This window comes from Pinus tabuliformis, chromosome 5_2 (assembly GCF_031772625.1).
Source record: "Pinus tabuliformis cultivar Carrire ecotype Pingquan chromosome 5_2, CPIR1, whole genome shotgun sequence".
Lineage (NCBI taxonomy): Eukaryota > Viridiplantae > Streptophyta > Pinopsida > Pinales > Pinaceae > Pinus > Pinus tabuliformis.
The window spans coordinates 456,974,360-456,991,893 of NC_142306.1; the positions used below are offsets into that span (position 1 = coordinate 456,974,360).

Genomic DNA, 17,534 nt, shown 5'->3' on the forward strand with positions numbered 1-17,534 from the left:
ATCATTTTAAGCCAAAATCAAAAAGGAAATTTGAAAAACAGAGTTGTATTAAAATGTGAAAAAGTGTCGATGCCAAACATTACAAAAATCAAAGCCATGTCATTATGAAGATATTTCTATGTGTATCAATGTCATTTGCATTCAAGAGCTCATGTGAACACCAACTCAAGCTGTGGAAGGGAAAAACTTGTACATTTTCAAGCCAAGACTGCGCGCGGCGCATTGGAGGAAGGTGCGGTGCACATAGGCCGCGCGGTGCATTGGGCCAATTTTCACAGTGTAAAAATACACTGTCGCGGCGCATCCACAAGGTGCAGCACACTGGGCTTGCATAGCACACAGAGCCTCCAAGGCAAAAATTCATTACAGCTTCAATAAAAATCAAACACAGCAGTCCACTTATTTGATTCTCGTCTTTGTAGTGAACCTGGGAAATATACTAATGTTTTGTTGCTGTCTTTGACAACCATGATGCATCTAAAGCTGTTACTTTTAGAGATTTTGATGATACGTGAGCATAAGGAATCAGTGACTATCTTGTTTTGTTGAACTAGTGGATGTGGCAAGTCGACATTATCTTCGTTATTAGCTAGCAGACTTGGCATTACAACTGTTGTTTCTACTGACTCAATACGCCACATGATGAGGAGTTTTGTGGATGAAAAGGAAAACCCTTTATCATGGGCCTCAACATATCATGCTGGTGAGTGTTTAGATCCGGTTGTTGTGGCTGAAGCAAAAGCTAAAAAGAAAGCTAAAAAATGTGCAGAGCGGCCTCCAAATGGACAGTCCATCAGCAGACAGCCTGGGGTATCTTCAAAGACAGCTGGTCAAACTGAGTATCATTTGCCAGATGAGACTCTGGGAGATGATCAATTCAAATCGGACAATCTTGAGAAGGAAGGATTTTATGCTAATATTGTTCCAGATATAGTTGGACGCAAAACTATGGTTGTTGAGGGGTACAAGGCACAAAGTGAGATGGTGATTGAAAGTCTTGACAGATTGATCAGTGCGTGGGAAGAAAGGAAGGAATCTGTTGTGGTTGAAGGTGTGCATTTGAGTCTGAACTTTGTGATGGGGCTCATGAAAAGACATCCATCAATTATACATTGCAAATGAAGCGAAGCATTTAGAGCGCTTTGCAAGTCGTTGCGAAGTATATGACCTTAGATCCTGCAAAGAACAAGTATGTTAAGTACATTCGTAATATCCGGGCGATTCAAGATTACCTGTGTAAACGAGCTGGCAAACATAGAGTTCCAAAGGTCAATAATACTAATGTGGATAAAAGTGTTGCCTCTATACATGCTACAATATTTAGTTGTTTACGCAGAAGAGATACAGGTGAACACCTCTATGATCCGGTGACAAATACAGTAAAGGTAGTAGATGAAGAGTATCACGATGTCTGTGCTGCAAATTCAATTAGCTCAAAGGGTATGCTTAAGCTTATTCAGAGACAAGGTTCTTTTCGGCGTCTCATGGCACTTGTTAATACTGATGGATCTGTTGCAAAGGATGCTAATTATAAAAATTGGTTTCAAACGGAAAAAGGAAGGTGAACAGTCAAAGACCGAAACGCCTAAATTTAAAACGTAGATATCTACCATGGCAAAGAAATAGGATTCGATTACCTATTTTTGACTTCAGTTATGATTCAAAGGGTCTGCACTACAGGTTCTGCCTACTCATTGGTCATCAATTGAACGTTGCTCTCTTTCAAAACAAATGGTTGGCTCTTCAGCTTCAGTTTGTTAATGATGATTAAACAACTCCCTATCTTCATCGATTTGTTTTCCCACCTCTGAGTTTATTTATTGTATTGAAAATCATTTGTAGAGGGATGGAGTTTCTGGGAAAGGTGTGAAAGAAAACTCAGCACTTCATTGTACAGTTTGGCCAGGAAATTAATAAAATGATGCAGCTCTGATTCATGAGATTCATGTGGTATGAGTTTAGCATATGTTCTTCTATTTGTTTCATGTGTATCCTGTTATGTTTTACAATTCATTCATAATCATTTCCAGTTGAATGTTTTTAAGAAAGGTAGAATCCAGTTTATTGCTCTGCCTTGGAAAAGCATTCATCCTCTGTGTGTCTTCTTCTGTTTGAAAAGGATTCATTGGTTATGCCCTTTTCAACCTCTCAACGGTCTTTCCACTCCATATTACTTCAATTTTATTGCTAAACCTCCTGCCTATCTTGCCTCACAAAATACTCTGCGTCTTTGATTCAATTTCCCAGCTCATGCTGTCCCTTGTCCCATATAGCCAAGAAAATTTAGTCATTCAATAAACTATCTCTTTCATATTTATTTACTAGCCTAAAGTCAGTTTCCCATTTTAAGTCATCTCAAGCCCCATTGAAACACTTTTCGCTAAGATTGACCCGGAGAGAGCCCTCTCCTGTCCTCGTAGGGCTAGCTACGAGGCTAAGCGTGGTTTGATGTTGGACCTAGAAGCTTGCCTTTTCAGCCTGAGGCAAATCTGTTAGGATATTCCGACACATAGGAAATAGTTAAGTACAACTTGGTCTAGTATAGAGTTAGGTATAGAGTTAGGTAAAGTGTGTTTCTTTACCTTGTACATTTTGTAACTTACAATCTGATGGTCACGATATGTAGTGATCCAACGGTTCATTCTCTCCTCGGTATTACCGACACTTGATCCGTGGCTTGACACCCGATTGGTCCATGATTTCTATTTAAAGTGCATGGAGGGTCATTTGTAGGGTAATCCGTGCATGAGAGAAGCAAATGTAAATTTTCATTCTTTTATTAATAAATTTCCTGAAGTGGTCGCATTGGCTCAGGCCATGGACTGTTTCCCTCTTTGAGGGTTTTAACCACGTCAAAAATACTGGTGTATTGATCTGCGATCTGGTTGTGAGCGGTGTCCTTTGGTGTTCTGTCTGAGGAACTTACCCTGTAAATTCCTACATGGTATCGGAGCTATTTGAGGGTCGCATCCATTGGTGATCCAAATCTGAAGCCGGTAGAACTACATCCGACTGCCGTTTCCTAGATTTACTGTTTCTGACTGCTTTCGGGTCGAGATGACTGCTCTGTTGTGTTGGGAGCATCTGTTCCAGTGAGGAACCCCTTTCGTTTTAGGCGAAAAGGTTTCCGGTAGCCCTAGCTGTGTCATTTTTAAGATCTAGAGGTAAACAGTGTTTATTTGCAGTTTACAGTTATTTTCTCTCTGTTTATTTCGGTTTCGGTTTATTTAGCCTTTTTTTTATTACCGGATCTATACCTTTCATTTCTGTGTATGCTCTTTGCCCTGCGACTCTGTGCGATCTGGGCAAATCAGAAATAGAAAGGAAGGATTTTTCTCATGCGTATGCTCTTTTCCCTGCGCCTTAGTGTGATCTCGGAAAATCAGAAACATTGAGAAAAATATTTAGTTTCTAGCCAAAGCTAACTTTGAGCCGCAAGGTTCATTTTTGAAAATATTTAGTTTTTCGGCTAAAGCTAACTTCGAGCAGGAAGGTTCGTTTTCTTTGCATGTCCGTGTTGGGTTTTGTGTTTTTTGTTTTGTAGGGAAAAAGAGCTTTCTCAAAGCAAGCACGCAACCCAAAGCACCCCCCCCCCCCCCTCTCTCTCTCTCTCTCTCTCTCTCTCTCAAATTTTTTGTATAGCTCAATTGGTTCAAAGCTATTTTAAGAGAGTAGAGCTCTTGGGTTCAAGTCTCCATTTTGTGGGGGTGGACTTTTTCATTTCTGCACATTCCCGCACTTCGTCGGCAACTTCATCAACTTTTTTTTAAAAAGCCATAACTTCTTCATCCAGAAGCCGTTTTCAGAGCCGTTTTTTTTAAACCAACCTAATTTTTCGAGATCTATCCATTGGAACACTTAGTTTCAGAATCTTTAGCTTCAGATTCCATTGAAATGGAAAGTCAATACCAAGTTACCCTTGACAACACCAACTACTTCCAATGGTTGGCCTACATTGAGGATTTACTTAGAAGTAAAGGTCTCTACAGAATAGCCTCAGGCCAAGAAAAGAAACCGAAGGATGAAGATAAGGCTGCTAAATGGAAAAATAGGCAAGATCAAGCACGTGGATTGATAGGGATGTCTATTTCTCCAAATCTTAGATTCCATATTGCAGAACTTGATACTCCTAATGAAGCAATGAAACAAATCAATAAATTTTTTGGGATTAAAAATGAACTTAGAGCCCATCAACTTGAAAATGAGTTGCTTACATTGGACCCTAATAATTTTTCTTGCATTGAAGATTTCTTGTCCAAGTTCAAGACTCTTAGATATCTCTTGGAAGGTGTTAAAGTTAAGAAAGAAGATAGTAACCTTATCTATTCCATTCTTACTAAGTTGGGACCAGCCTACTCTGTGTTTGTTTCCACCTTCCATTCTACAAGAGAAGCCTTCATTTCTCAAGGAATAGACTACAAGTCCCCTTCCTTTGACTCTTTTTGTGATTCTTTAATAAGAGAACAAGAAAAACTCTTACACCTTGGTCTTCTTAATCTTGGAAACTCTTCCAAGAAAGCGTTATCCACCCAGCAGCAACCAAATTCAAAGAATCTTAAGAAGTCATATCCTAAAAAGAATGGTCCTAAACCAAACAAGGGTCCTAAGCAATCTCAGCCTCAAAATGCAAAATCATTTCAAAAAAATGATAAGACAAATAAAAACAAATGGAAAAAGACTGATAGACATTGCAAATTTTGTAATCGAGATGGCCACTTAGAATCCAAATGCTTTAAGAAGATGGAAGCCTTGGAAGCAGCGATGAACAAACATAACATCCATTTGGAGCATTCTTCACCTTCAACTTCATCTTCAGGAATGGCACTTTTTGCATGTGGTTGTCAATCATCTCGGTTTGGTTATGCATTAAATGTATCTTCTTCTTCTCATTCTCATGAGTGGCTCATTGATTCTGGAGCTTCTTATCACATGGCCAAAAACAAAGCCATGTTTTCTTCTTTAAATGATTGTAACACCAAAAATATATATGTTGGTGATGATAGATCTCTTAGTTTTGTAGGGACTGGAACTGTTCATCTAGACAATGGTCAGTTTAATGATGTATTATGTGTTCCAACCTTATCCTGCAACCTTCTATCTGTATATCAGATAACTCATTCAGGTGAAGGTAAAATCGTTGAATTTTCACCTCATGATGTTGTAATCAAGGACTTAAGAGATCCTAAAAAGATTTTGGCTACTGGCATTGCTGATGATTCTACAAGGTTGTATAAGTTTCACAACTTTGGGTCATCAAATCTTCCCTCAGTATTTGTTGCTCATAACGATGAAGTGAGAAAACTTTGGCATGAGCGATTTGGTCACTTAAACTATCGCTCCCTTCAGCATCTATGTAAAGAAAATATGGTGACATGTCTTCCTATGGTATCTTGCAGAGATGGTGTTTGTTTCGGATGTGTACTCGGAAAACATCATCGGGATAGTTTTGAAAAACGTGCCTCTTGGCACGCCTCAGCCCCTTTACAGCTTGTTCATAGTGATTTATGTGGTCCACTTCCTGTTGTTTCATTCTCTGGCTGCAAGTATTTCTTAACTTTCATTGATGATTTCTCCAGACGCACTTGGGTATACTTCTTAAAACTCAAGAGTGAAGTATTTAACACATTTTTGGCCTTCAAAGCCTTTGTTGAAAAACGATCTGGACATCAAATTCTTAAGCTAAGATCTGATAATGGCGGAGAATATGTTAAAAACACATTCATCAACTTTTGCACTGAGAATGGAATTCAAATGCAACATACTGCTCCATATACTCCACAACAAAATGGTGTAGTTGAAAGGAAGAATCGCACCTTAAAGGAAATGGCTAATTGTATGCTACAATCTAAAGGACTTGGTCTTAGTTTTTGGGCAGAAGCAATTAACTGTGAAAATTACATAATAAATCGCACTCCTACTAAGGCTTTAAAGAATATCACTCCAGAAGAAGCATGGAGCTCAATCAAACCAGATGTTAGTCACTTTTGTGTTTTTGGAAGTGAAGCGTGGGCCCATATTCCAGATGAAAAGCATAAAGCTTTAGAACGTAAGAGTGAAAAATGTACTTTTGTTGGATATTCTGAAGATGTCAAAGGCTATAGACTTATTCCATTTAAGTCCAAAAATGTTATCATTAGAAGAGATGTAAAATTTGATGAAAATATATCGGCCTGCGAGCCTAGTCCGGCAGATGTGCCACCTCTCCCTATCTCTTCTACTTTTGAAAACATTTCTTCTTCAGATGATGATGGTGAGGATGAAAATCCTCCCCCACCTTCTCAGGATCCTCCTTCAGCTCCTCAGTTTCCAAAATGGGTCCGTGCTACTCGGGATGCAGCAGGTGATCTTGCCGGTGATCCTACAGATCAGCGACGTACACGTTCTCAGTTCGAGAGAGCCTCTTCTTTACTGGCTCAAGCTCCAGTAAATTATGATCCTGACACCTTTGCAGAAGCTTCAGGCCATCCAGATTTGGAAGCAGCTATGAATGAAGAATATCATTCATTGTTGGCAAATGATACATGGGATCTTGTTCCTCTACCAAAGGGATGAAAACTTGTTAGATGCAAATGGGTTTACAAAACCAAGTATGGACCAGATGGGAAAGTTGATAAACATAAAGCTCGTCTTGTTGCTAAAGGTTTTTCACAGGTTGAAGGCATTGACTACATTGAAACCTTCTCCCCTGTTGCCAAAATGAACTCTATCTGCCTTGTTCTTTCCCTTGCTGCCTCGTTCAAATGGGAAGTCCATCAGATGGATGTTAAATCTGCCTTCTTGCATGGGGACTTGCATGAAGAAATCTACATGGAACAACCCATTGGCTTTATAAAAACAGACTCCAGCCTTGTATGTCGGCTTAAGAAATCCCTTTATGGTCTCAAGCAAGCTCCTCGAGCTTGGTATGCCAAAATGAATAGCTTTCTTTTAGAATCTGGCTTTTCTAGGTGTCATTCTGACAATACTGTCTACACCAAGCAAGTGGGCAAGTCTCTTATCATTCTTGTTCTTTATGTTGATGATCTTATCCTTACCGGTAGTGATCCCAACCTTATAAACCATGTGAAGTCTAGCCTTAAAAGGAAGTTTGAAATGACAGACTTAGGACACTTACATTATTTTCTCGGTCTTCAAGTCTTGCAATCCAAGGAAGGTATTTCCCTTTCTCAGTCCAAGTATGCCTGTGATATTCTACGCCACTTTCACATGGAAGACTGTAAGCCAGCCCCTTCTCCCTTTCAGTCTGGAGTCAAACTTTCAGTCACTTGTACTTCCCCTGAAGTTGATGCTACCTTATACCGTCAACTTGTAGGAAAACTTTTGTATCTAACCCATACTCGTCTTGACCTTTCCTTTGTTGTTGGCATTGTTGCTCGGTTTATGCAAAACCCACGTGAAAGTCATTGGAAAGCAGCTAAAAGAATACTTCGTTATGTTCAAGGTACATTTTAGTTTGGGATTCATTACAGTGCCGAAGCAGCTCCTCTATTGGTTGGTTTCACTGATTCTGATTGGGCTGGTGACCCTGATGATCGGAAGTCTACTGCCGGTTATGTGTTCACTCTTGGTTCAGGACCTATTACATGGGCTTGCAAGAAACAAGCTGCCATTTCTCTTTCATCAGCAGAAGCAGAGTATCATGGTGCCGTAGAAGCTAGTAAGGAAGCCTTGTGGCTTCGTCAGATCCTGTCAGAGTTTGGCTTTCAGCAGCAGCATCTGACTACACTTTGGTGTGATAATCAAAGTGCCATTCAAATATGCAAAGATCCAGTCCAACATCAGCGCAGCAAACACATTGAATTGCACATGCACTTCATCAGAAAGCTCATTCACGACCATGTTCTTGAAGTGCAATATTGTTCAACAGATGATCAAGTTGCAGGCATCTTCACAAAGGCTCTCACAGAGGCAAAGTTCACTAAACTTCGATTTATGGTTGGAGTTCAGGAAGTTGTCACTAAGGGGGGATAGGCTCTAGTGCCTCCTTCCTTCTCCTATTTTGTCATATTTGTAAATCCTTCAATCCTATCCCAAGTTGTTCTTAAGGGGGGATGTTAGGATATTCCGACACATAGGAAATAGTTAAGTACAACTTGGTCTAGTATAGAGTTAGGTATAGAGTTAGGTAAAGTGTGTTTCTTTACCTTGTACATTTTGTAACTTACAATCCGACGGTCATGATATGTAGTGATCTGACGGTTCATTCTCTCCTCGGTATTACCGACGATCCGTGGCTTGACACCCGATTGGTCCATGATTTCTATTTAAAGTGCATGGAGGGTCATTTGTAGGGTAATCCATGCATGAGAGAAGCATATGTAAATTTTCATTCTTTTATTAATAAATTTCCTGAAGTGGCCGCGTTGGCTCAGGCCGTGGACTGTTTCCCTCTTTGAGGGTTTTAACCACGTCAAAAATACTGGTGTATTGATCTGCGATCTGGTTGTGAGCGGTGTCCTTTGGTGTTCTGTCTGAGGAACTTACCCTGTAAATTCCTACAAAATCTAGGCTCTAACAATTCCAAAAGCACATTTCTCCAAATTGGCACAAAGCTTGTGTTGTCGCAGTGTTTGAGGGACCTATCGAATATGGTGGAGGTGCTCTTCCAAACTCTGGCTAAAGCTCAAAATGCCATCTAAGTACACTACCATGAATGTATTGGTGAAGGGTCGTAAGATGTCATCCATCATCCTCATGAAGGTTGTGGGGCATTCGTCAACCCGAAAGGCATGACCAACCATTCGAAAAGGCCCTCCTTGTATTTAAAGGTAGTCTTCCACAAATCGGAGGGTTGATAGGCATGTGGTGATAATCAAACTTCAAGTCAATCTTACTGAAATATTTGGCCCCCCTTGAGCTAGTCCAAAAGGTCGTCAATTTGTGGGATTGGGTACCTATTATAAACAGTGATCTTGTTCATCACCTGATAGTCAATACAGGGTCTCTAGGTCCCGTCCTTCTTTTGTACCAATACAATAAGGCTCATGTAGGGTGATGAGCTTGGCTTGATGTGCCATTTCTGCAATAGCTCCTGGATCTACCTCTTGATCTCATCATTCTCCAGAACTAAGCATCGATAGATTGGTCCATTGTGTAGCGACGTGCCCGAGGTCAAATTGATGGAGTGCTTGACCTGACAATGAAAAGGTACCCCTGTAGGTGAGGTGAAAATGTCCCTGTACTCCTCCACGGCCTTGTCCATCTGCTGCTGGTATGCGGAGGAGCCCTATCTCGAAGCCGTGGCCACAACCTTCTTCTTGGCCTTAGGGCAAATCATAAGGAAAAAAATTTCTTGGTTTGGGAAATGATCTTACTACATTTCTTTGCAGTTATCAAAGAGATGGTGGTAAGCGAGGCTACCTCTGGTATCCTTTACAACTTATTACCAAAATTAATAATCACAGAACGACGTCTAGACTCATATATAGCATGATGCTTCCACAAGTATGGTTGTCCTAATAATACATTACAAACTTCAAGAGGAGCAACATCACACAGTACCTCACTTGTGAAGGGCTTGATTCTATAGAGAAGGTGTCACTACTTGTTGACACGAAGATCTCGTCTTTGATGAAGCCACCTAATGGTGTACGGTTGTGGATGTGTTGTTATTGGTAAGCCCAACTGCTTCATGACCTCTACTGAAATGAGGTTCTTTTGGCTCCCGTTGTCAACAATGAACTATAGTGGAGAACCCTTCACCCACATTTGTGAGTGGAAGAGGTGTTCCCCCTCCTCTGGATATTCAAACTCATTCTTCTAGATCTTGGTGGTGGCCATGGTAGCATTGGGCTCCGCGTCAATGATCTTCTTCCCTTTGCCATTCCCCTTGTCAGGTTTTGACTCAGATACGAAACATGTGTCTGATTTGGAAGCCTTCAGTTGGGCCACCAGTGACTGCGTGGCCCGACACTCACTTTTCTTGTAAGTGGAGCTCTTATGGAACTCACACCATTTTCTTGTGTCCTTCTTTGTCTTCGGGGTGTTGTTCTTTTCTTGCGGCTTCGGTAGGTTGTCCTAGGTCGCCCCGCCTTGGCTTTGGCCATTTCTCTGTGGCTTGGGGATTCTTTTTCCTTGCTTCAGATTCATAGATCCAAAGTCTCGCTTCTTTTTTTTTAACTTCTGCTCAATCTTAACAGTGTATCAGTATGTTGTGCCGAGCAAGGAGATGTCCAGGAACTCCATCTCGTCCTGGATGTACTTGTGCAGGTAGTCGGGGTACTTGAGTACCAAATTCCGCTTAGAATCCTTGATACCCAACTTTGTACGAAGGGTATGGAAAACATTTGTGAACTCTAGGACATCTTGGTTCCTTCCCTGTCATAGCGTGGTCCACTTTATGCATTTATCTTCATAGCTCCCGATAGGGTAATATTGTTCCTTGATGGCATCTCGGAAAGAATCCCAAGTGGGTGAGGCTAAAAAAAATGAGGATTCCCTCTCATCCTTTTGTTCGCTGTAGGTTTCCCACGAGTCCTTGACGTGTGGGGCGGCTTTGAGAAGTGAAAAGTAATATTTTCCCAATTGGAAAAGTCATGAACTGAAAAATATCCTTCCAACAAATTTGACCATTTATCTACGGCATTTTCATCTATCTGGCCTTCAAATATGTGAATGTCAAAGTTAAGTTCTACCTTAAAAGGAGTGGCACCTCCAGAGTGGTTGTTGGATGAAGATGTGTCACCTGTGGGTAACTGTCGAAGGATCTAGGCAAAGTTATCCATCATCGTGTTCCTATGTGACTCAAGGGCTTCTCGATCAATATTTTGATAGGATCTCCTACCCCCTCATATTTCTTTTCTTTTGCTATAGGAGGTCATCGGGGTTTGTGAGGCTGGTCTTGTAAAGGTTTAACCAGATCGATCCCTAACTCCTTATACCTTGACCTTGTTAGGAACATGCAAAGAAAAACATAGAAAGAGAAGACCGCTCAGATACCACTAATCTGAAATTAAACAAGAATGTAACAAACTACAGATATAAACATAAATATAGAGATGCAGCAGAAATAACACTTCATTTCATTAATATCAGAATATTGAAATATCCTTACAAACAGAATGAAAATAAACTAGCTCAGGCAATGGTAGCTTATCTCTAAGAAGAGATGTGGCGGCTACATGCCTCTGAACTATGTTACAATGAGGCTCAAGGGCCTATTTATTATTAAACAACAAGGGAAAACCCTAAACAACCAAAACCCCAACCCCAAGAGATGCGACGCGAAGAGTTTGTGGGCCCCATTAGGTTTAGTTGGGTAGCCAACTTCCTAGGGTTGTAACTTGGTCATATTATATCTATTTGGCGTGTACAATACCTTGTTGGAAATTTCTCTCTGAGTACCCTTGCTTATGACTATAGGCCTATTATAGACCTCAAAAAAGCATTGTTTAGGGGGTCAAAACTGCTCCAGAAGTTCAGGACGTGAAAATTTGCTAAAAATAGTAAATGCTTAAATAAACAAGGAAATAGATGAAACTGACTGGAGGTCTAGGTAGAATAGGCAGGTGGCCACCAATATCCACCTGGATCAATATAATTGATTGGGTAACTAAGAAAAGAATGCTCCTTCCTTAGCAACATCTACATCTAAAACTATTAAAGAAGGAAATATCTCAATGTGTTTGATTTATCTAATAAAGCATTTTATTTTTATACAATATATTTTGTAATTAAAATTAATAAGGAGAGTTTTGTCATTACTTATAAAATGCTATCTCCCCCTCATAATAAAATGGTGGTATCGTTTTTCTAGAAATTTTATGTTGTTCTCTTCCTTTTGAATCTTTTTAGACCTGCATAAAGACCAAATCTCCACCTGTTATATATATATATATAAAGGGAACGCCATATAGGTTGGGACTTGGTGATATCCCTTTGGGGGTTTGGTTTTAATATACAATTTTGAACTTGATGGTTTTAAAAAGGAATTCCTCCACTCCTTGAGTTATATTGTGGCGGCTTGAAGCCGGTGGTTTTTTACATAGAAGAAACCCTCCCACTTGGTTATTTCAAATTATAATATATTTATAATTTGGGACTTGGTCCCACGTCTTGACTGTAGTGGTTTTACATTGGATTTGGGGGTCTGATCCAAATTTGATCGGGTATACTATATATATATATATATATATAGATATATATAATTAAAGCCTCATGTCTACACCATTTGTGGTATTAGAGCAGGATAACTTGCTCAATGGAATTTTATAGAGATTGAAGAAAACATTTGTAGCAGTAATTTACCAATTTAATCTCCATTATTAATTCAATCCAAGGCATGCAAAGTTATATATATAATGGTGTGAATGTTGAAGAATAGGGTTGTAAGCTGTATTGTAGGGCGTGGATCACAAAGAAAGAGTCAAGTAGGAGTTGTGTAGATTGAAACAAGTGAAGTGGAGTACAAGTTGATGTTTTTGAACTAGGATTGAGAGACAGGACCAATTTTTAAAAATAAATTTTTACGAGCAAGGATTGAAAGATTTCAGCAATAGTAATCGAAAACATTAGATGATAGGTAATGAGTTTTTTGTTTTCAACTAATTAAAGGAATTTTTTGAAGCAATTAGTAGCATATATTGTGGCATAAAGTTGCAACTAGTACATTGTGATAGAGGAGAAAGAAAGAAAGTAAAGTTCTCAAAGTAAATAATTGTGGTGGAAGAAAATTGCAATAAGGAATGTTGTAAGTAGATTTCAGTTGGAGACTAAAAGAAAAATGAATAGTAGAAGTTTCGGGAGAAAAAGAGAGTGAGAAAAGTTCAGAAGCCAGAGAAGAGAAAAGAAGTGGTTAAGAAGGAGGTTCTAGGAGACAGAACTAATGATACCAAAAGATCAAGCTTAGTAGGAACACTTGATGAGGTATGAAGTAGCAGTGTTAGAGACCAACTACAAGGAGAAGCCCGGTTGTAGCTCACAGTGGGCATGGAGGAGCTGACAGAAGAGAAGATGGAAATGACTAAATAAAGTCAAAGGAAAGATCTAGAAGGAAACCACAACAAGAAGAAACGGATGGAAAAATAGTTAGCAAAAAGAAGAGAATGAACGATGAAGAGTTTGACAAAGAGATGGTTGAGATAAAGGTAGAAATCAGCACCATTAAAAAGCTACTACATAAGGAAATAAGAAAAGAATTAAGACAAGGAATGTATGTAGGAAAAAGGGTCAAGTGGCATGTCAAGGAATTATTTGCTAAAAATTAAATGTAGAGAACGGAGACAAAGGAAGCACTCATAGCAGCTAAGTACGAGACAAGGAACACATTTGTGAACCAGAGAAAGGGCCAATCCTTGGATAAAAGGATTATGATGATGGGATGACGATGTGATCAAATCAGTACAAAGGAAGGATGGTAGAGGCATCTTCAGAGACTTAAGGTATCATGGTTTAATAATTATTTATGTGAGTGTGTATTTGCAGGTGCCAAGTACTATGGAGTTGAAAAAATACCAGAGATTATGGAAGAATAAAAAGTTCCACAAAGGAATAAATTTGCTTATGAAGAACAACCAAGGTTAGTAGACTTGGAAGATGGACATTCTTAAAGAATTGTCACAAGAGAAGGAGATTCAACATTGGTTCATAAAGACAACTTTGAAGATAGCATTGAAGGAGTTAAGGGTGAAACTCTACAAGTTTGTAGTTTCAGAGGTATGATAAATTGGTTATATCTTCTCTTAATGAATGTATATTAGATTATTTTTTAAGGAATTATATTAAATACTGGAAGCAAATGGAAATTTGGTAGAGAGGAAAGAACACATGTTTTTCAGATTAGTGAATTGAATCAATGTGAAGATATTGAAGAAGGAATTGATCAAAATAAATCAAATCAAGGTATATCAGAGAGCTCAGAGGAGGCTAGAAAAAGTCAAGGACGAGAAGATAGCCAAGAACCCATTATGGAAGAAGAGGAGTCGTCATTGTCACGTACAACCTATAAAGGAAGAAGGGTGACTTGTGAGGACAATTTTGAAATATGAAAAACGGATCGTAGCAGTGACAAGATTTATGAAGAACAACAAGTTGTTCTATGGAACAATAATGTTGATTTCCAGCATAGCTAGGAAGTTGCAGAAGAGGAAGGAGGAGCTCATGTGAATGATGAGACAGAGAATTGCACATATTCCAAGAATGATCAGAAAGATGAACGAGATATATTAGAAACTGAGAATGTAAAGACTGAAGACAAGAGACAACACTCAAAGGCAGTTTCCATAAATCCAATGATGAACCAAAGTTGCTGGAAGAATTGTTAATACATTCTAAAGTTAAACTTGAAGATATTGAAGTGATGAATTTACAGTAGCATATTTTGTTTTGTTGAATAAATATGAATATATGCTGACAAAAAGTGAATAAGGGATTGTTTTTTAAGACAATAATAAGGTTTTGAGAAAGAATTCTTTGCAAAATAACAAGATGGATACTAAAGATTCAAGACTGAATAAGTTTGAGGAAACATTAAATCGGCATAAAGATTTAGTAAATAAGAGATGGAGAAATTCTTGGAGGAAAGTCAAACCACAAGAGGATTTTTATGATGGAGTTTTCAGGCAACTAGATATCTTTAATATTCTGAAGAGAAGTGGGAGAGAACTCTTCTAACTCTCACACATCACATGCTAATAGTTGAATGGAAGAAATTGCTTCAAGGTAACAAGAAGTATGATAAGGGAATTATGTGGAACAACCAATACAAATTTTGGTCTGATGAGATGGAGAATGTTTTACCAAGTGACAAACATCAAAGAGACGGAATGGAGATAGCATAGGTAAAAGGAATAAAGGTTGAAGACAACCAAAAGAAATATGACAGAAATGAAGACATGAAGTCATTTGGCTTGAAAGTGATTTAGATTGTAGAATCTTGAAGATGGTTTATGCAAAAGTGCCTCAATACAAGTATGGATCTTGTAACAATGAAAGAACATGAAAACCTTATTATGTCATGTGCATATCAGCAAAGTAAACACCAAAGAAATATTTTGGAGATCATTAAGGAGGAAATGGATGAAAAGTATAATATGGTCTTAAATCTTAAATTTTCTAATGTTAAATGTATTTTGCAGAATGCAAAACAAAATATTTCTGGTGATAAGTTTATTTGTGCAGATGGAGATGAGCATAAATGTATTGGATATAAAAGTAATCAATCACTCTTATTGAGCCAAGAAGGTGAAGCTTAGAATGAAAGAATAAGAGTTTTTATCATTCTTACATAGGGTGTTGTTAAAGCAGAGGAAGATTTCCAGAAATGTAAAGTTGCATAATGTAAACAAAACTTGTTTTCAATCTCAAGGGGAAGTGAATACCAAATAATTGTTTGGGAAATTGCAATTGGAGACAACCTAAATTGTTGGCAAGTTTCAAGGGTTCAAGAGCAAATTCCTACAACAATAGGGTAGTATATAAAGAACTAGGTTTATATTTTCATACCAAGCAAGGAGATAAATGTCTTCAAAGATAAGAAGATTTCACTTGGAACAATGAATAGATGGAAAATGGAAAACACAGAGGAATTATGTATTGTAACCTTTACAAGTCAGCAAGTTGAGGAGTTGTGTATTGTTGTACCTGATAAAATTAAGAAACATTTGGGAGACAACAGATAATAATGATAGAAACACAGGACAAAACAACTGACAAAGGATGCATAAAGCAAAATTTTGAATATTTTGGAACCTTAAGAAACATTTGGTGGAAGTTTCAAATGTTTTTTCAAAGAGTAATGTGTCCAATTCAAAGAGGCAACAATCAACAACAAGAAAAATTGAAGAGGATCAAGATTAAAGACAAGGACTTCCAAGTGGATAAGCAACAACAATCACTACAGCTATGGGTATATGATTAAAGAAGAAAGTTGGATTGCTACAAGAAACAGAGCAACAATGTGACAATATGGTAAGTGGTAAGTTACAACATAAGATTTGGGATCCAAGAGGACTTCAGCAACAAAAGACTCATGATCATGAAAAATTTATTCCCTAGGAGTATGATGCAGGAGAATTCGTAAATCTTGAATGATCAAGAAGGTCAAAACTTTTACGAGAGGAGTTGGTTCCTCAAAGTATGGATTTTGTTATATGCAAATTAGGATTAATATTATGATTGTATTATTGAAAGCCATGTAATCTCTTATATAATTAGAATTTGTAAACTTAGGATTAAGATATTTGAGAGGTTTTTTTTTAAGCCAAAATTGGGCCATCTGATCCACTATTCATGGATGTGGAAGGATTCCCACACTTGTATTTATTCAAGTTTGAATTTAATAAAATAGAGAGAGTGAGAAGGATTTGTGTGTAAAAACTTGTAGAGATGTTTATGTATGCCTTATGTGACCCCTACTTAGTGTATTTTTAATTTGCTTATTAATTGTGTGTGTTTTTTTATGATTAGATACGATCAAAGTGGTGCCACAGATGTGTTGTATACGTATTGAGGCCATGGGTTATCCCTGTGTTAAATCCTACATAACAGAGTCTTTCCTCTTTGAACAAATCATAAAGGTTGAGACTTAGATCTTAATCTGTGAAAGAGGTTCATTAATTGTTGGAGATCAGAGAGACATAACTTCTTCCATCAAGAATTGTCATCCCGAGACAAACAAATAGCCAACAGGAGACGGCAAGTGAAGGAATTGATTGTGAAAAATTTTGTTCTGGTGGTCAAAGCAAAGGGAGAAGATCAAAGCATCGAGACGAACTCAGTAGTTGATGAAGACGGAAAATATTTCCATCCCAAAGGTTTTCCCATGGAAATAAAAAGGGGTGACTCGGTTAAAATCACTGGGGTGACTCAGTACTAAATCACTAGGGGAAACTTATGGTTGTGAACGAGGTTATATTGCCACCCTCCTTTGTCCCTCGAGCACTAAACATTATTTTAAAAAGGTTGTTCAATTGAAGTAGGCAGAGATGGTTTTGACTACTCACGTAAAGAATTCTTGTCCTAAAACTTTCATCCTGGAAATTTAAAAGGGATGCACAAGTGCTTGGTTTAGAAATCGTCAGGGTTCGGGATTTGAGGTTATGGTCACACCCATGGTAAAAAAGGTCATTCAAAGGCGTTGTTGTTTAGGTTGAGATTGGACCATCCGCATTATAATAGTATACGTCTTGGACTAGTGGTTTTGTAAAGGTATTCCCCCCTCCCCCTTGATTCTTATATTATAATCTCCACTTGTTATATATATATAAGGGAACGCCACATAGGTTGGGACTTGGCGATATCCCTTTGGGGGTTTGGTTTCAATATACAATTTTGAACTTGGTGGTTTTAAAAAGGAGTTCCTCCACTCCTTGAGTTATATTATGAAGGCTTGAATCCGGTGGTTTTATTATATAGAAGAAATCCTCGCACTTGGTTATTTCAAATTATAATATATTTATAATTTGGGACTTGGTCCCATGTCTTGGTTGCAGTGGTTATGTATTGGATTTGGGGGTTTGATCCAAATTTGACCAAGTATATATATTTTAAATTAAAGGCTTCGGGCCTACAACAGATGACTTTGGAATTTAACCATG

The 17,534-nt window shown here is 38.3% G+C and overlaps 1 pseudogene; it reads left to right on the forward strand.

Annotated features, from left to right (window-relative positions):
* The first annotated feature begins 468 nt into the window (after positions 1–468).
* On the forward strand, positions 469–1,565 carry LOC149159655 (P-loop NTPase domain-containing protein LPA1 homolog 2 pseudogene; annotated as a pseudogene).
* Positions 1,566–17,534: the final 15,969 nt, after the last annotated feature.